Consider the following 20,617-nt stretch of genomic DNA (forward strand, 5'->3'; position numbering starts at 1 on the left):
AACATAGAACATAATCAGAATTTAAAATACATTTTAATTTGCAAGTAATGAGTGTATATATAATTGTGTGTGTCCCATTTCTTGAGCACTAATTATATGCAGGAGTTTCATTTAACTATCTCAACAACCTTAAGATACAAGTACCATTATTATGATCATTTTATAGATAAGCATTTGAAATTTAGCGAGGTTATACAACTTGCCCAAGAGTACCCAGCTATTATGTGGGCAATTTGGAATTCTGACCAACACTCCTTGATTCCATAGTCTGAATCCCAGAACTATACAATGAACTTGAAGCTTGAAGGTATCTGAAAAAGACAACCTTCTTTTTGAAGGTATCTGAAAAAGACAACCTTCCTGGACTTAATATATATACACTAGGGCAGATAATATATAATTGTAGTGACAGATGATTCAATCCATGTTAATATGCAACATATTATGTGGCCTGGCATGTAAATAAAACCATTAAGTTATTTGTTAATAATTAACTGACTACGTAATGTAGACACAGGAGTGTTTCAGATCTCCTTGGCCATAACCAGTGGGTCTGGAGTCAATCTGTACCAGCTCACAAAAACCAATGGTTAAATTTTTGGGAATCTTGTGTTAACATAGGTTTTATTTAAAATTGAATTACATATACTTGGTAACTGGAGAAATTACAGGAAAAGGAAATATATACCACAATTCATCACTTCCTACTTTACATAATTTTACTGTTATTTATGCTCTTTATGTTATTTGTGTCTATTATATCTCTGTAGCGGAAATACTACATACTGATGAGTTACTTCACATCTTTTCCACGTGTTCAGTGATGTTGCTTTGATGGCCTGACACTGCCACGGTGGGAGTATTTACAGTAGAAGTTGCCAAATGCTACAAATTGGGAACTATTTTACTGACTTCCTAAACTTAAGAAAGTGATAAAGAATGCTAATGATATAGATCGAAAGGATGTTTTGCCTTTTGTCAATACACTGTGAACAGTATAAAAATGTGAGGAAATATTCTTCCAATATTCAAGCCCGGCTATCCAGTTCAGTAAAGACAATGCTCAGGTCACCGACAAATAAGGGAAATTCTAATGTGTTCAGTAAGAAGGGAAAATATTTGGTATTTCATATCAGGACAATACTTGTTCATCTATGAAAACCTTAGATTGATTATGGACAAGAGATTTGGGCCAAAATAATCAAAAATATTCTGTGAGAACCAACTGGCTGCATGGAATTCATAACAAAAGGCATTATATAATTTTTATTTGTAAATTAAACACATAAACATGTAGCCTTTTTTCCTCCATAGAGCTGATTGTTTAAGCTTTATCAGCACCCAGGTACATATAAACCTTATTAAATAACACCTACAGTATGGTTGGAGCTATGTAGAAAAGGGCTATTTTTATGGCCTAGAAATGGAAAGGATATTAAGAAAAAAACTAATTAAACTTCAAGGATTCTGTCCTTGACTTATTTACAACTTGGATATCTTCTACTTCTCTGTTTTCTATGCTCAGATCCTTACTGACCAAGATTTAGAGCCTGGATCCATCCAGCTGTATGACCTTGGGGAATTTACTTCAACTTTTTAAGTCACTTTCTTCGACTATAAAATGGTAATAACAAGTCATGTTATTATGACATGAGGATAACGATGATAGTTAAAAATTGCTAATACATATCTGTGCTTACTTTGTATCTAATACATATTTAGATATTTATTTAGCATAAAAATTGCTAATACACATCTGTCCTTACTTTGCTAAGCACTTTCCACATAATTTATTCAATCTTCACAACATTCCCATGAGGCAGCCATAGCCCCCATTCCTGTGTTACAGATGAGAAAAACTAAGGCCCAGAAAAAAACTAGGAACTTGACCAAGGTCTCACTTAGTTTTTTAGGTGACTAGTACGCGGTGGAGCGGGGACACCCATCCAGGCAGCTTGCCTACAGTGGCTACTGTCTTAACCATTCTGAGCTTATATGGCCTTTCTTCCCAGTAAAGGTAAGAGACAGAGATCTTAGCATTGCTTGTGAAATATGAGCTATGATTTATTTTTATTTCATTCTGATTTTGTATGACCTGTAATTTTGTATAGCTTACTTCTTCAAGTAGATTTAAGTTTCTTGAGAAGTAGGACTAACAATTCATGACCTTTCCTGCTCTTCATAGTAACTATGACAGGGACATGTTGGTCATTTGTAACTGGATATTTATTACATGAGTAGACTCTACCCCTCACTTGACAAGCAGAAAAGCACTACCGAGATCCCTCCGAGGGAAAAATAGTGAGAACTTTATATAGCCTTGTTATAATCTGAGTTCATGCATAGATTCACGGCATTGCTGTAATGGTCTAAACCAGCATTAGTAAAGAGCTACATACAGCATTTCTCATCTGTGTTTGTAGGGTTGTCTTAGAAATAATATTATGTCATGGTACTCCTACAGGCTTGATTTGTTTTGGCTTAAAAGAAGGAACTTGCCTCATGCGTCTCTCTTCCTCTCACAGAGTTTTTTATTCTCGAGGGCTGTGGGTCAAGTTCTGTCCTTGGAACCAAAGTAGTTTTCCAAAATGAGGTGGAGCCAGCTCTGTCAAGCTAGCCAGATTTGCTGTCAGTGCCTTCCCCAAATACATCAGACCCTCTGCTTGTAAAAATAAATTGATACCAATGCAAGAAATTTATTAGGAGATGACAGCCCAGTTCATAATGGAAATATGGAGAAAACATCATCCTTCAAAACTGACAGTTTATCCATCATGCCTCAGATTCCTGAGATAGAAACAGACACTGTCACATACAATCCGCTGAGGACACGTTGTCTTGGATTTCCTTATGACAGGAAACTCTGAAATAATCCAGAAGAAGGAAAGGACTTGTACTGCCCTTAATGTGCTTGGCCATAAATTTTTAGCATTAGTAGAAGAAACATGTGGCCAAGGAAATGAATGATGGGGGAAATCAGGAGGCCTGGAATTCTCCAACAGCCCCTTCTTTCTCTCTCGGGGGTGATGAACTGGGACAGGGGTCAGAGAGGGTGACCGCAGTGCTGTGAGGGACATCAATATCCTGTTATGTGTAAGCAGAGCCAACAGGTGGCAGGGCACCACTGCGGACACACCACAGTTGGCTGTTTGAGGTTTGGGGGAGTGGGTCACCTTGCTCCACTGTTTCCAAATGTGGTTATTTCACTTAGCTTGTTATTTGTATTGATAAACCTGAGACACTTTAGGAGGGCCATTTTAATTAGGAATAAATGCAAGGATATTTGTGGGAATCACAAGAAGCCTGATCTTTGCAGGCTTAATGAGGTGACCTACACAACCCCATATGAAATAATTGTGTATTGTATTAAAAGCTGCTTTGGAAAATATAATCGTTGTAGTAAATTGGAATGAAATGAACATGGTCTTAGAGGGAAAAAAAATATTCACTGCCAATTTTATGGGGCCTTAAAATATTTATGTTCTAAACTTGCATTCTTTGGAGATTTGCTGAGTGTTGCTAGAACAAGGAAACTTTTTTAATGAGATACATGCGTATTTTTTAAATTTACAGATCTTTTTTGCAAAAATAGAAAGACATAAATGTGAAATGGAAATCTAAACAACACAAGTACAGCCTTAATGTCCTTATATTTATAATTCATTCTTCATATCAGAAAAAAATAAAAGCATGGGAAATTTCACTTAAATGGGAATAATATACAAGGAATCTTTATTTGCAGTTGGTGTCTGTCTCACTGAGGTACAGAGAACATAGGCATGAATGTGACATACCAGATAAACTCAAGCTTTGATGCGTTTGTTACATTAGGTGGATACGAATGAGATACGTGCGTTCTTGGGTTAAACACAAAGTCAAATACAGGGATTTGATCCACTCCCTGACATCAATCCCTAAAAACAACAGTGAAATAAACTACCTGTTGATCGAGTCCTTATTCACAGGTAACCGTGTTTGACGAAACACATAGTGAGTCTATAATTCTTAGACTCTGTATCCTTCTTTAACTGTTCTCATCCTCTGAAAGAGGCAAATGAATTTCTAATTGCTCACATTTGTTTCAGCCAATCTTCCTGATTCCCTGTTTCAAGCAAGACCTAAAAATGTTGATTTTCCACATCCAAATTAAATCTGTATTTCCTGGGGGCACCTGGGTGGCTCAGTGATTAAGCCTCTGCCTTCAGCTCAGGTCATGATCTCAGGGTCCTGGGATCGAGTCCCACATCGGGCTCTCTGCTCTGCAGGGAGCCTGCTTCCTCCTCTCTCTCTCTCTGCTTGCCTCTCTGCCCACTTGTGATCTCTCTCTGTCAAATAAATAAAATCTTTAAAAAAACAAACAAACTGTGTTTCCTTTTGCTTTCTATCTAAGTGCATACCAGTATGACTTAACATTCGTCCAAGGTTTATTTCAATATTAGTGGAAAACAAGCCATTTTTCAGTTTAATGAATAGCATCAGTGTCTGCCTTTTAACCAAAAATGTGACCTTACACTTGATGGATCGCACCAGAAGGCACATTTTCAAATTATTTTTCTACTAGGGCTTATGACTATCGCTTCCCACATTACTGTGGCAGTGGCAAGGGAAAGCCTGCATCACACAGCAGCTCAGACAAACAGAATTCAGACTGAACAAAATGGTAGTTTCATTTATGAAACAAGAAAAAGGGAAGGGAAAAGGAAGCCTAAACCATACGGGAGGGGGAAAAAAAGAAAAAAAAAAAAAGACCTTCTCTGAGCTTCACGGAACAGGAGACATAGAGCAGCTGAAGGTCCCATACTTTTTTGTTACTACCATTTTTGTTCCCAAATCACTCCAAATTGGGAAGGTGAAGGCTGAGCATTACTGATTCAAAAAAACTCCAAGAGGACATCTGATATTTCTTCCTTATTAAGGATGATGGAGTGTAATTGATGTGCCTGGTGCCTGGCCAATTCCAACTTTTTGAGAATGCCGCTTAATGTGCAGACATTATTTTTGGACTACTGAACGCCAGAAAATAATGAGCTGGCATTCAGCTTTGGTGAATAAGACCCTGAATTTTCATCTAAAAGCAGTTTTGAGTTATTGCTGTAGATAAGGTGTAACTGTGCAAGGGAATTTTATCCATGTTTCTCCCATGAATCATAAATGAGGAAAAAAATTACAGTCTAAATTGCACTTAAAAGGAATAAAGTCTTTTCATGTCATACATGATTTATCAAAATGATCTCATTTTAAGGGTACTGTGGTGTATCTTGATTAATCACATTAGGAAGCGTGATGAATGGCCTCTTTAATGGTAACACAGGATTTATTGGCAACATCCCGACTTGAACCAGAAGGGTAAGAAGTAAAATATACAATAGATAGCTAATGCAGATAGGGTGTCAGTAATGCTCTGACTTGTTTTAAAATTATCCTGGGAGCCTCAGTGTCAGGAGATTCTGAAACCGCCAGGTGGTGGAGACCATACAAGTTTTGCACAGCAATCTGGGGCCAACCGTTCCCGTGGCATAACCCTTCCTTAACCTGTTGCAGTGCAAGTAAAATCACGTTGCTGGACCATCAAAAGAAAGCATGTGTGAAAGCTGAAAAAAACCACGGAAATTCCTAGTAGGAAGAGGGGCACGCTGCTTTTAGAGATCAGCGCTCCTATCCCTTTTGCCCAATTTCAATATCCTCTTCACATTTCGCTTTAATATCCTAAATGCTTTTTTTTTAAGCCTGCTCAAGTCTGCTCCCACTAATTTCCTCTAAGGCTGACAGATCAGAGGCTTTCCTCGAACTGTTCCTTTTAGAGCCGAGGAGGCCTCGTGGTAATCCTGCTGCTTGTCTGCAATTAACCCTTCCAGTTGCCACATTATTAACACCACCACCCACAGACAGAGGAAGCCCCGACCCACTGGACACTGGCTCCTGACTGAAGCTTCAAAGGTGCCAATCACACCCTAGTCAGAAAGGTGCCTGCTGTCAGCATCAGAGGTTTCCATCCTCTCCTCCCCGCTGATCAAACATTCCTCCTCAGAAGATTAATTCAGAGTCTCCGCCCATTTCCTCTCATATCCTCCTTCCTTTTCTAGTTTACCCAAAGATCCATCTTTGCTTCGAAAAGGGAAGCCACGGATAATAGAAGCCCTTTCAAAACAAAAGCTGGGCAAAGGCAAATTTAAGTCCCAGCTGTTATCAACTTTTTTTTTTTTTTTAAACTCATTTAAACACCTTAAGGCAGTGCGGATTAGGGCCTGGCCTGAAATGCCATTCTTTGATCAAAGACCCCAAGACTTTACACAAACATAATCACAGGGCAATGGATGCTTCTCTGAAGGCTGAATTGATTTGTTTGACTGCAGAGACTAGGATGGGTAGGAATGCTGCACACTTATTTTCCCAGTATGTATGTGTGTGTGTGTGTGTGTGTGTGTGTGTATCACGAGGCCAAGTGACTTAGAAATTATATTTTTTCTTCATATGTCTTAATTGGAACAAAGTCGTTTGTGGATTCAGACACAGCTGTGGAGAGAGGCCGCAGAGGGGAGAGAATGGGGGTCAAGCGGGTACTCTCCCTGTGGTCTTGTTCCATCCTGGGGCAGGGAGGAGGGGTGATGGTGGGGAACGGAGGGAGGAGACAACAGTTCTAGGGTCTCTGATGTGGAGTAAAAGTGACCTCCCTGTACTTATATGAGCCAATTCCACTGGAATCTTCCATAGTCACTTAGTAACTGTAGGTACCCAACCCTGTCTGTTAAAGCAGTAGTAGCAAGAGAACCCAGCAGGACCTTTCCTGAAGGCCAGTGAGTGGCACCAGGTGACCCATTCGTCAGGCCCTTCACCACCCATCACCGTCTTTCAGGACCAGATGCCAGAACTAACTCACAGTCATATCTTCCAAAAAGGTTATGCAATGGCTATATAACAAATTCTAATATAAATCATAGCTTGATAGGCCTTAAATTTGTCATACATTCCTGGAAGGAGATAATTTAGAAGTTGCATAATAAAGAAAATATTCAATGTCAAGGTTGAAGGGACAATTGGATATTGAAATGCTTTAATATTCAAGTGTATGATGATATTTTTATAAAGAGATGGTTAACCAGATTATTGTTTGGGGATTTTTTTTTTTTTTTCAGGAGATGGGGTCATTTTGTTATACACACTACAGAGAGGCTATCAGAGAATGAAATTAAAGCCCTACATGAATAAGAATTCTTAACCGACAGGACAATATCGGGGCAACCAACCACATTTCCAGGGTAGGCTGCAGAATTTCCCTAAGTGGACAGCTTAGGAAGAGAAGATTAACCTTTTCAGTTGAAAGTGATGAAATTCAGTGTAAAGTCCTCTAGGAAAGTCCCCTTCTATGGGGAAGGAGGGTCCTAATGAGTCCAAGGGTACATAGTTTCATGTATGGTTCGATCCACACACTCAAGTTTATCATCAGGAATTCCCATTTCTTCAATTTGTATTCCTGCCTCCCAGCTTCGGCTTCTCCATGTGGTGACTTCCCAAGACCTACAGATCCCTATCTTACCATCTCCAGAACCATAGAAAAAGCTTCTGTTTCTGGAAAGTTCTAAGCCAGATGTGGGAATCTGTGGCCGGATATGAGTGACACACCCATCCCTGAATGAATCTTTGTGGTCAGGAAAAGGAACAGTCTGCTAGATCGAGCCTGGATCATGGGCCTGGTCCTAGTGCTGGGGCAGCCATGGGTCTCACCAGAGCTCTATAGATGATAGGGGGAGGACTGGTAGCTCCCCACACATACGTCCATCTAGAATACAATGTAATGGACACCAACAAGGCCAAGAGACAAAATTCCCCCCTCAAAAGTAGACAACTTCCTATATAAGTCTTTTGGAGTCCCTCACTCTGTGTTATACATTCAGAACAACTCATCATCATCTCAAGGCAAAATTGAACATGCTGTTCAACAGCCCATCCTGAGTCCTCACCATCATCAACAAAAGGCCATGCACAGAAAGTCTTCCCCACAAGGCCTCCCAAACATTATGTATTTTAAACGTTTCTAGCTCTAAGTTGACACCAAAGAGCTTTAATGTGCGGTTATATTTTTTTTTAACAACCTTGGGCATCCCACAGCAGATTAAAAACAGCAACAATAATCTAAAGGGAGCAGCATGAGGGAAGGGCCACGGGCAGCTGCTGGAGTCAGAGTACAACATGGAAAAAGGAGACCAAGAACACAGACTGAGCATGGAACCACCAGATATCACAGCAGACCTTTGAAATGACAGCAACCCGATCCACCATCCCTCCCCTTCACACGTGCATGTCAGGAGGGTAAAGTTAAACTCAGTTTTACACATCCTGTATAAGTCAGAATTATATAGTATATTTAATTACCAACTCACATATAGTAGCACTGGTTGCTGGGATGAGATATTAGTCCTATTTTATCTACACAAACAACAGGTAATACCACAAGAGAACAGGTGCCCGGTATGGAAGAGGAGCACAGGTAAGTGCTATGGGAACCTCCTAAAATGTTTTTTTTTTTTTAAGATTTTATTTATTTATTTGACAGACAGATCACAAGTAGGCAGAGAGGCAGGCAGAGAGAGAAGGGGAAGCAGGCTCCCTGCTGAGCAGAGAGACCGATGTGGGGCTCGATCCCCGGACCCTGGGATCATGAAGGCAGAAGCTTTAACCCACTGAACCACCCAGGTGCCCCACTCCTAAAATGTTTTTATCCTGATCTACATAAACTTCCCATGTCTGGGAAAATAAATGTTAATACCCATCTTTCATTAACCAAAGGCATTTCCCCGCCACTATGTTTTTCAGCCTCCTTTTACCTCTTTCTAAAAGAAATGTCAAGGAAGCTTACCCTGAATGTGTCCAAAAATCCAGGTTCATTGCTGTCTTAAGTAGATGAGGATATTGTGTTCTGAGCAGCTTGGGTCACTCCCTGAAGGTCTATGACATATGTGAGCTGGGAGGTAAAACTGGGACCTCTGCAGACATAGGACTGGTGACTATATTTGAGTTTTATATCTGCCAGAGTTCCAAGGAAAGCAGGCAGGATTCTCTGCAACTCAAAGACAACCATTATGGCGACCAAAGTAGGATACATTCTAATGAAGTGCTAGGCTACTAAAACTCTTCTGGGCTAGAGCCCCCATGATCGAAGTGTTCACATCAGGATAGCTAAGATGTGAAGAAAAAATGCAGCTCAGATGCTAGCTAACATTTGGAATCCTGAAAGCTCTACCTTATGGGTACATGTACGCATGCCTGTGTGTTTATTGTAAAGAAGGGGATACGGATATGAAGGACTTCAAGTTCCAAACATAGTTTTGCTTTGTAAAGTTAATATTAATCCCCAGTTTGTGAACCTTTCTAGAAAAGGACTTCATTTTGCCCTATCTTCTCTCAAGTAGCAAAAAAAAAAAAAAATGCTTGTTTATTCTGGACATCCAAGAGTCTTACATTACCCCTATCTGGCTAAATATTAATTTTCATAATCTGAATGCTTTTATATTACAACATGCAATTGCTGCAGTACAATGGAGTCAAAGTGGTAGAAAATGATTTGACATGTAGAAAGTTATTTGATAAATAATCCACAAACATCATTCACAGAACTACTCATGATAAAGTTCTTTTTTGTTTCATACTGTCAATAATGGTTGACATCAAACGTTTCATTCATTTAAACATATACTTGTAAAATGACTACCTTGAGAGATTCAAGATCTAAATATGTGTGAGAGTGCTACGTGAAAAGTGACAAAGTAGCATAATTAGTAAGTCTTACTTCCTATGTAATAGTTCTAATCATTCTAGAGGCCTTATTCTCTCTGTGGACGAAGAAAAATTCGAAGCTTCGTTTCCTAAAGAAACACCGCCATGTGCCTCTAAAATCTTGGCCTTTGCCTCTTTGAGCAAATTATAGTCCAGCAAGATTTCGTCACGGACAAGATAGGCTTGAACCTACGTCTAGTAGTAAATCCCACTCTGCGTTTATGTAATACTTAGGATAGTCTAAATGCAAATCATGCAACAAAGAGGAAGGAGTAGAGAGAAAAGAAAGGAAAAGGAAAATTAGAAAAGAAAGGGGAAACAAGAAATTTTGACAATTTTTCTCAAATGAGAAATCCATTCACCATTTTCCACCATTTTTTGGACTGTATTCTATCTATGATATTAACTAAATTTTAGACCTATTGTGACTTATATGTTCCACAAACCCTTCTTGCCATCTTCTCCCATTCAGGATTGCTAGATTCTGAAAGGTAAACAAGGCCCCAGAAACCCAAGCCTGCTTTCCCCAGGGCCTGTGCTTTCCCTGCCACTGCACATTTGTGACCGGTTTATAGAAAGGTTAATGGCCCTCCAGTAAGAAACACAACAAAGACATGCCACCTGCGTGGTTGCAAAGGGCCAAGAGCAAACTAACAAGATTCACTGGGGAAGGTGGGCCTGTAGTTTGGCCAGTATGAAGCAAACTGCACTATATTTTCTAAAGTCAGCCCCTCTCCCTTCTCCCCCGACCCCCACCCTGGGTTCCAGAGAATTACTGTAGCTTTCATTTGAGTAAGGGAACTTATTTTAGAGAGGGCTCAATTCCTGGCAAAGTCCTACCCAAAGTGACCATCCTTAGACCTTCTTTTTAAGAAACAGAATGTGATTAGGCTCCCCTCTGCTTAAAAACCTTGTAATGATTAACCCTGTTTGGGGACAACTCAAAAGCACCAGCCGCCACCTTGTAGGCCCTTTGCCCTGTCCCTTGTTTAGTTCTCCAACATATCTCCCACCTTCATGCCCTCACCTCGGACCCAGACATGGCCTTCTCCGTGCTCTTCAGTGCACCAGGCCCCATCCTACCAAGATCTCTGCAGAGCCCTTTCTTCCTAATTTCCACACCCAACATTTTCAGCCTGGTTAACCTTTTTCCTTTCAAAGATCAATTTATGCTTTCCTATGTCACAAAGATGTCCCAGGCATCACTTTCATATGTACTCCCAAGAACCACATATTTCCTTTTGGGGACATAGTGTGGTGTGTAATTTTATCTTAGGAGCATATCTGACCAGTGTCCCTTCTACTAGACACTTCGTACCTTGAGGGCAGCGTTCCACACTTCCTAAACGTCTGGCTCATAGTAGCTTCTCATTAAATACTTGATAAATGCTGAAATAAATAAATGTAAAACACTGAATAACCAGCATTCCTCAGCCTCCAAGAGGCAAAGGTAACAATAAGCACATGTCTTCCCAGTCTAAGTCACCTACTACACTGCCCTCTTAGGTGAACTTCTCCCCCAGAAACAGAGCTCCTCACTGTAGAAAAGGGGGGCACCCACAGCCCCCCTGAGGCCAGGAGCTGCCCAGGCACATGCTCATTCCAATCTCAGCCTGGTCCCGTGCAGAAAAGGGCTTTAAGTTACAAGGTACGCTTAGGCCAAGAGGAGTCATCCAAAGGCAGTTTAGAACAAAGGAAGGAATTCCTCCTTCCTGTGCTTGGGGCTGGTCGACAAATGGGAAACACAAAACACAAGCCCCTAGTTTACAAGATGCATTCAAGCGCTGTCCTGTCCGTCTGGGGTTTGAGGTTGGGCAGGAGGGAGCTCGGGCGCTGAGCGCTCTCCCGTAGCTTCCCCCTTTGCTCAGCCTCCCTTTTGTTATACCTGTCTTTCTCAATTAATGATTTCTCCCCCTCCCCCTATAAATGAGTAATAAAACATTTAATCCCCATAAAGACGCAGCTTGACCCCAGGCGTGCGGGTGAGCATCGGTTCATCACGGGTGTTCCCTTCCTCCAGGGCCCAGCGGGAAGCGCCGGGAAGGCCAGAGCGTGCCGCCTTAGGGTCGTCCTGGGCTTCCCCAGGACCCGGAACGGCGCTGTGGCGCAGGCCTCCTGTCACGGGGCCCGGCGGGCAGAAGGGGGTGCTGTAGTGTAACCTATTTAGAATGCAAATGAAGTGCCTCCGCGCCCCAGAGTAAAGCCGCCGCCTGGCAGGTCCTCGGCAGTACTAAATGTTGGATTTCTGCTTGTCACTGCTCACTGCAGGTCATTAATAGAACTCAGAATGGTGTTACTAAATGTGAACATTAAAAAAACTGATTAAAGAAAAAAAAAAAGAGGAGCCTCAATCCTACTTTGAGGGAATTCAACTCATCCAGCTCTAAAGAGACTTGCCTATTCAAGATCTCGTTGTTCAACAATTTTCCTAGCTTTGGATCAAGGACTGTTTACCAGACTTACTGCCCAGGGAGTGACAGACAAACAGAGAGAGGCAGAGAAGGAAGGCAGAAAGGACGACAGGGAAGGAGGGATGGAGGGAAGCAAGGAGAGAGTTAAGACCTTCTGTGTGTGTGCCTGCCTACAGCAAGAAAGAAGGAAGAGACGCTTCAAACTAAAAGGTTTTATAGAAGGGGCCACAGGAAGTGAGCGCTGGAGGGACGCCTCCCTTCCTCTTGGCTGAACTTGCCTGGAAATGGGAGAAAAGAATCAGCTCAAACCCTCCATCGTCACAGCACCAAGCCAGCTGGTACTTAACGCTTTATTTTCTGACCAAATCAGGTGCTCCTTCTGCCAAGTGAGTTTTCCTTTTCCCCCTTTACTCCAGCCGATTCCTGTTTTCCTCAACGGGAGCTCCGCAAGACTCATCAAAAACACGATTTAATTACATCTCCCCCCCCCAAAAAAAAGGAGGAGTGTAAACATGACTCCTTTTTATCTCCTGATACATCTGGACAAGTAGACAATGTGCTAAAACAAAATAAATCTGCTCTGACAGTCACATCAAAGAGTTCAGCAAGGGGCTTGCAGCTACTTAAAACACAGGAATGTTGTTGCTAAGCATCAGCCTACAACTTATCGGTCCCTGGAAGAAATGCTTTTTTCTTTCTTTCAGGGGAGATGAGGAAAGTTAGAGAGTGGGAACCAGACGGCAAGAGGAGATTGGGGATTTTCGGGGATTTTGAAGCTTAAAATGAATTGTGTGAAGGGAAGGGGTTTTGTTGTGTTGTGTTTTCCTTTTGACACACTGTCTATATTTTTATAAAGGTGGTATGTGGAAACCTTCTAGAAGGGGTTATTTAGGACTCAAAGAAATAAGAGATGGCCCCAAAACACGTTTATACAAATTTGTGCCGTAGCTCATTGCCATGGGCTTCTTGGTTCTGAGAAGGGACTCAGGCTAGCTCAGGGGTCTGAGGAAATAGCTCACATTCACCGAAGTCAAGAGTGAAGAATCCTTAAGCCATCACCATCATAAATCACCCAACATCACAAAGCACATTTTTTTTTTCTAAAAAGCAGGAAATGGAGCTTCTACACCAGCAAACACAACAAGAAAGAAAACAGGAACTCCCCGAAAGAAACCAAGTGTGAACTGCCATGCGCAATGAAATACATCTAGCCAGGCGACCCCACATACTCATACAGCTTCACAACTCGAGTTTTCATAGTCAAACACAAAATGGAACTGACCCTGAAATCTGGCCAACGCCTTCAGCCTTTCTTCCCTACCACCCCCTGGGAAGATCCTGAAACAGATGCTGTGAAATGCAGTCTGATCTTCATCCCATATGCCGGTTCTCAAAAGGGAGTAACAGGGAGATTTTCCTCTTCTCAGGAACACATCCTCAGGTGGGAAACTTGGCCCCATGTCTTCCCTTCAGCAAGGCTACTAAATTTAGTTCTGCTGGGAAATACGAAGTGAAGATGAAATGGCATCTACGTCCAATGAGGACCTGAGAGCATGCTGGGGGGAAAAAATAAATAAAGGAGCCAGTTCAAAATAACACAGCAGTTCTCAATATACACCAGACACTGCCAGAGAGATCTGGCCCTTGCAACAGAGGGGCTAAAAATATGCGGATCCATTATTCTGGCCTAGGAAAGCCAGGGGCATTTTAAGTAAACACTTGCTATTTTCCTTCCTTGGATCAAAGGAAACAAATTCTGAAACGACTACCATCTCCACGCGGGGTAACTATCAACACCATGAACAATTACCAAGTTTGTGATATTGCACAAATAAATAACACTTACCATTATCTCTAGCATGATCATATTTATGAAACAGTGACGAAGGGCAGCAGTAACAATTTTTATTGTCCCATATAGCTCCTATTTTCTAATTAAACAAAAGGTTATTTCTACTGTTAACATAGCCATTTGTCTACGTTGGGTCTTCCATACTACTTTTTGCCAAGCATGACAGAATATAAGAAATTATGTTCTGTGGCGGGTTTGTTTTGTTTCATTTTGTTTGTTTGTTTCTTTCTTTTTCTTTCTTTTTTTTTTTTTTTGCTTTTAATTTTGCATGCTGAGTTGCTACTTAGAAAGCTCTGTCGGTTCATAATCAAAGCAAGACGCCATTGTGTGGAGAATTCATAAATAAACTTTGGCAATTTTTCCTAAAACATGATGAAGCAAGCACTTGGTCCTACCCTTTAGATTCAATCCAAGGGCAATGGTCTGTATTATTAAAGATATAGGTCAAGCCAGCTTGCGTTTCTCTGTCCTGTGGGATGTTTTAGAAGCTGCTGTCACATTACCGAGATCTGTTCTGTGGCTCCTAATTATTCCTCTTGGCAGCTTTGGATTTCAAGTGATTCCTTTCACATGTATGTAAAAATTTATAAGCTGTTTCATGGGAAAGCATGAGTTATTTCCTTGTTGTTTGTAATTGCAGAAGATGCCTATGAGAAAAGTGCACTAATTTCATTGACAAGGATAATGGCAACTTAATAAAATTTGTATTATGTCTTCAGCAAACCTCGATAATACTTCATATCAACATGTGAAGTTGTAGTTTTATTTCAATATAACTCTGAAGGTGGAGGGAGGGGGAAGCCGGCGGGGGGGAAGAAAAGCGTAACTCTGAGCACAGGGTCATCATCCTCCTGAACACCTTTCCAAGAAGCAGGGGAGGAGGGAAGGTGTGGATTTCCTCGTCTTCAAAATTTAATTTGGTCCAGAAACTGATATTAAGTTGCCACTCTGTAGGAAGGACAGGAGAAAAGAAGCCAGGGTTTACTGAACATCCAGTATGTACTTGGCACACTCACATAGGCCGTTTCGTCTAGTTCCCCCCAAAATTCTGTGGATTAGATACATATATCCACAATGGTCTCATTGAGGAAACTGAGCACCTGGTTCCCACCAAGGAATTCCATTCTGATTTCGTATTCCGAAGTTGGCCTGACTCAAGCACCTTACCTTGCCCCAGACGGAGAAGAGTAAGCCCGCTGTGACTTGCGGCAGCTTACATACCTTCTAGTGCGAGGGAAAAAGGTAAGTCAACAAGGCAGTAGCAGGAGCAAATAAAACAAATGCTCCAAGAGCAAGTCCAAACAAAATCACCTAAGGGCTGAAGGATGGAAGAGAGTTCATCCATTGTAGGAGAAAGGCAGAGAACCCGGGACAGCATCTGATTTTTCACAGCCATGTGAAGTATGTCGGGAAGGTATTAACATCACTGTTCGACAGATGAGAAAACAAAGACTGAAAGAAGCGAAGTGCCTTTCCCAAGAATTGATGACCCGCCCAGGGTAGAACACAACTTTCCTGCCTCCTTTCTTGCCAAGATCAATGATAATAATACCCCGACTTTAAAATGCCTTCCCAATGAAGAGCTCTTTCCCTGTTCCTTTGTAACAACAGTCTGAGTTAAAATTCTGTGCCATCAGCCCTACCCAAGTAGCTGTATGACTTTTCTAGATTTCAAAATAAAACAAACCTCTGCCTCTATAGGTGGTACCTCGCACGCGGCGATCACAGATCTTACGACCGATTTTTAATGATAAAGATATGTAACTCTCCAAATTCTAATAAAAAATGGTCATACACACATAGTAATATATCAATTTCTCATTAAAACACCACTTGTTTGTTTCATTTATTCTCAGTTTTGCCACTAAATACCTGCTTCTGTATGAGGAAGAGATTTTAATAGATGTTTTATACCTAATAGGCTACAATTCCCCCTCCTGGTTTTTGAATGGAGTTCTTTGAAGTTTGAGTTGGGGGTGGGTAGAGAAGGGGAGTATAATTTCCTTTATATAGACGTAAAGCAGGAAGCTGAGTAAATTGACCCATTTTATCTGACCCCTAATTCTACAAAGCCTGAGTCCCAGGTCTCTATTTCTTTGTGCTAAGGAGCTGGATGCCTTTCTGAAGAACAAACTTGCTCATCTCCACAGCCAGCCAAAGGGTAGCCCTTACTAGTGTTTTAGAATAAGGAATAGTAGGTTACAGAAACATTAGAGGAATTTCTCCAACTCTGTGTCTCATCTTGGCCTCTAGACAACAGTTCCAATGAGAGGAATCAGGAAGCTATTCTCAGCAAGTGACTGTCTGTAGGGATGGTTCCCACCCAACGAAGGGATGGTTCAAAGATGTTGTAACTGACCAAGGTACAAGCGCACCAAGTAAGAAAAGAAAGGAGTACAGATCCCACATAAGTCTTCTTCCCAAAGTCGAGCTGCAGTACAAGGAAGGGGCTTCTGGATAAAACTTTTTGAGAGACAAACAGAAGGCATTTAAGGGCTATGATTACTTGATTGCTTGGAAGATGGAATGGAGTAACTGGAAGAACTAAAATGGCATGTACAGGAATAAATACATTATTACATCTCATCTCTAGGGCCCCTTGAGGTCCAAATGATTTTTTTAAAGGTTGTATCACCCTTAAAAACTGCAGGACTCCTGAAAGACAAAAATACCTCAGAATATATGAACCTGCATACTGTATGTGACACATATGCACAGGTCCATAAAAGGGTCTTCCCTCCCCTCTCCTTCAACAGCCAACTTTCTGGTGTACATATAGGAGAAACATCTATCTGGAACATTCTAAGTCCTATTACTTAACTCCCTGGCTCTTTGGCTTTGGCTTTTCACTACTTAATTAGAAAACAAAAGGAGGGCTGCCCATCAATTGCATACCCCCCAACATTTTTGGAGCTATGGAAAAATCAAGTATACTATGGATATAGGGTCCCTTGCCAGAGGGTTTACAGTATAGTTGGATAACTTGATGCCAGAAGCAACTAGATAGTGATGAGTTGGAAATAAGACGAGAGGACTCGTTGGGCCCTCCGTTACAGAGTCACAGAACAATTTGTCAAAGGCTATGAGAAACTGAGTAAAAACGTATATGTCACAGAGGAAAGAATTCTAGAAAGTAAGGCTTTCGGTTTCAGCTCAAGTTGTGTCCTTGAGGACACAGTATGACCCCAGATGTGTCCTTGATGACATCTGATTCATCCTTTGAGGTCCAAAGCATCCTCTCTGGCTTCCCCAGGCCTCTAAGGGTTGCACAGCACTGTGTTAAAACGGTTGGCAGTGAATTGAGTTCTTGGCGGACTGTGAGAGTCTCTGAGTCAGAATCCATTTCTTTTCTCATTTTTGCAATTTAGGCACCAGTACTGGGCCTGACGCACAGAAAACACTCAGCCCAGGTTGAGTTAATCAGTAAAGGACAAAGGGAGAGCATGGCTGCCATTTCAGATTATTTCTGTCTTCCTCTCCTGCGCTGCTTGGAGTCACTGACAATCTCCCACCATGTTAGGCTAAAGCGACATGAGATTTCTCCAAGGCGCAGCTGGTACCAGCTCCTTCCCGATGCCACTAACTGGTTGGGGGTGGGGGAAGAGATGTTAGCATGATGTTGTTGTACTCCGCAGGCACAGCGCCGAGGCGCATTTTTAATGATTTACCAGTTCTACTTGACTGAGCCTGCACCCTGTAAGTGGATCATATGATCAGCGATCACAAGTTAAACTGCTTTTGTTGCTCGCAAGGCATGCATGGTGGGCCGGCTGCAGGCACCAGCGACTCGCACGCAGCTGTGTGTAAGACAAGGAGAGGTTACATACAACAGGCAGTTAATGGCTCATACCAGCAAGCCCTCAACTTCAGTCAGCACATGCGGCTGAATTTTAAAAAGGTAAATGACCTTGCAGCTGGGATCTTTAACTATGTGCTTTTACCTATTTGTACCTGGATAAGTAAACATTTGCAGCACGCCAAAAGGCCCTGAAAGCACTATTGTAGCCATAGGCTAATCCCTTTCTCTCTGGATGAAAGACTCCAAAACAAACCGGGGGAAAAATCATTTTCTGCCTCAAGTAGCACAAAGGTAAAGGGGGGCAATAGTGATAATGACTTCCATTTGTTATAACTTTCAGGAGTCACCAAGGCTCCAGTCCTAACCAGCTGCCCATAGTTAGGATTCCACTTTCCAGGAGGAATGACAGAAACAACAGTCCCCCAGACAGAAAGAAACGTTCTAGCCAGAGCCAGACAGAACTGCCTCCTTCTCGCCAGCAAATCTGACACAAGAAAGCTGGAATGATCATCTCCACGCTTGTTCTACCATCCAAAAGGGTTCTCCTCCCAACTGCTGTCGTTCAGGGCCAAAAGAGCAGGCTTTTGTCTTTGTTCTCTTCTGCTTTAACTGCAAAACTACAGATGACTATTCAGGTCCTGGAGCCTAGGACGCCTGCCACAAATTGCATCCTGCTCTGAGTTATCTAAGAACCAACATTTAACTCCTTCCTCCAAAAGGCCCTTCAGATACCTCCAACTGCAACTGGGCCACCAGAGCTATGTCTGAAATACTGGCTAACCACCCCAAATGCTTTCCAAAGAGCAGAATATTTGTGATTTACAATCTGAGTGGGAAGCTCGGTAATGCTGTTATTTTAAGAACTCGTCAATCAGTTGAGATTAAGATAACATTTATTGCAACATAAACTGAGATTGCCATGAGAACAGGCAGAAGGTATCTGTAGAACACTGGAGACATTTCACAGGCAATGAATCAATGGAGGGCAGTTCACTGGAGTGATAAGAGCTCTGGGCTCAGAGAGGAGAGCTTTGGGCTCATAAGTGGTTTGCCCCTTGCCAGCTGCCGGGCTCTCAGCACATCGCGCCATTCCTTTGCACCTGAGCATGCCACCCCTCCTCTGACAACTCTGCTGGCGTCCCTACTATGTGCCAGCAACCATACTAGGTGTTGGAAATAAGCAGAGTGGGTAAATGATGTCTAGATGTCATTCATGTATGCTTATGCAAATGAATTAATAAGAAAACTTGCACTCTGAGGCTAGCTACCATCTGCTGAACCAAAGTAATCTTTAAATGACCAGAAATATTTTCTGCCCTGCGATTCAGTTAATACAGGTCAGCCTAATGGGGTTGGTTTATATCCATGAGAGAACACAGCACTCCTTGGTCCAATATACAGTTTTAATAAACTTTATTAAATTTCCATTGATCCATATGCAAAAATAATTTGTTTACAACTTGAACTCAGCCTACTAAATGGTGCCTAACTCAATGAAGGGGAGAGGCTGAGAAACAACAGCTGTATGGTTATTAACACATTATGCCATTAAAAACATTAAACAGTTGGGTTTAGTGAAGGAGTCAAAGTTAACCCGTTGAATATCTCCAAACTAGAGACCAATTTGACAAAACACTTCGTACCAAAGGAAACCAGAGACTCAGAGAAGCATCTCTCAACCTTCTGACTAAATCTGTAAGAGCAGAACAAGAGCTGACTGCTGGCTTTGCTGCGCAGCCTTCCAGGGATTTCCTCTGATGGGCCAGCTAAGTCTCAATGTAGTGATGACAAGGGGGTGGTAGGGTTTAGAAGGATGTCGTAATAATAAGTAAACTAGCTTGTTCAACATATTAATATACTTTGTGTAGAGCCTTATACTTTTGGTCCTTAAATAAATTGGTTTCGGCCTTGTGCTAATGAGGCGAGAGTCAAGGTACAATCCTTTTTAGCCAGTTGGTTCTGTTCTGTAGTCATAGGTATAATCCAACCAGGAAGTCACTAACAAGTATTCATTGAATACCAAGTAAGGCAAAGGCCCTAATCCCAAGTTAAATTCTATGGAGATAGGGAGATAAAATTAAGAGCCATGAAGAACTTAGAAGAGCTAAGCACTCCATAGTATGATTGGGAAAATGCACATGGGCCTAAAGAAAAGTGATGGACAAAGCTTCAGAGAGGAGGTTGGGAAGGAGATAGGATGGCACTATGCTTTGAAAGTCAAGTACAAGGAAAAGATGAAGGGTCAAGAGAGCATCTGAAGGTAGCGCCTGAGAAGAATGGGAAGGTGGGGTGTAGACAGCAGGAGCAAAGGGAACACGGTGAGAAACAATAAGGGGACCCCTAGTCCTTTCACCAGCTTGATTATAAGAGCTATGAGGGGCCCCTGGGAGGAGAACTGGAGCTGACCAGTGCAAACTGATCCCACCACTGTGAAAGGACAGTAGAGTCATGCCCACAGAGGTTGGAGGATCGGAGGAGTGGGCGAAAGCTCAACTCTTAGAAACTCAAATTTTGCTTGGTATCCAAGTGAGTAACCACTGGATTTCTCAAAAAAAGGAAGTCTGTGTGACAACCTGAATACAAACAAGGAGAGGACTGAAAATATGTGGGCAAAACTTGTCACCCTCAGCACCATGATAAATGTGAGTCAGAAAGTATCTTTGCCCCTATGAGGCTGACCTGTCCAGTTTCCCACAAGGTTGTAGAGGTCTCTTTGACACTACCTTGCCTGTATGGTCCTCCAGCTCTTCCAATGCACTTGGCCGTCATGTCTTGCAAGGCAAT

At 41.9% G+C, this 20,617-nt stretch overlaps 1 protein-coding gene across 1 annotated transcript in view; it reads right to left on the reverse strand.

Annotated features, from left to right (window-relative positions):
* LRMDA (leucine rich melanocyte differentiation associated) overlaps positions 1-20,617 on the reverse strand; it is a 1,038,240-nt gene that overhangs the window by 215,821 nt on the left and 801,802 nt on the right. The gene's annotated exons all lie outside the window — the stretch shown is intronic.

The sequence above is a fragment of the Lontra canadensis genome, unplaced genomic scaffold (assembly GCF_010015895.1).
Source record: "Lontra canadensis isolate GAN:19392208 unplaced genomic scaffold, GSC_riverotter_1.0 scaffold3, whole genome shotgun sequence".
Taxonomy (NCBI): Eukaryota; Metazoa; Chordata; class Mammalia; order Carnivora; family Mustelidae; genus Lontra; species Lontra canadensis.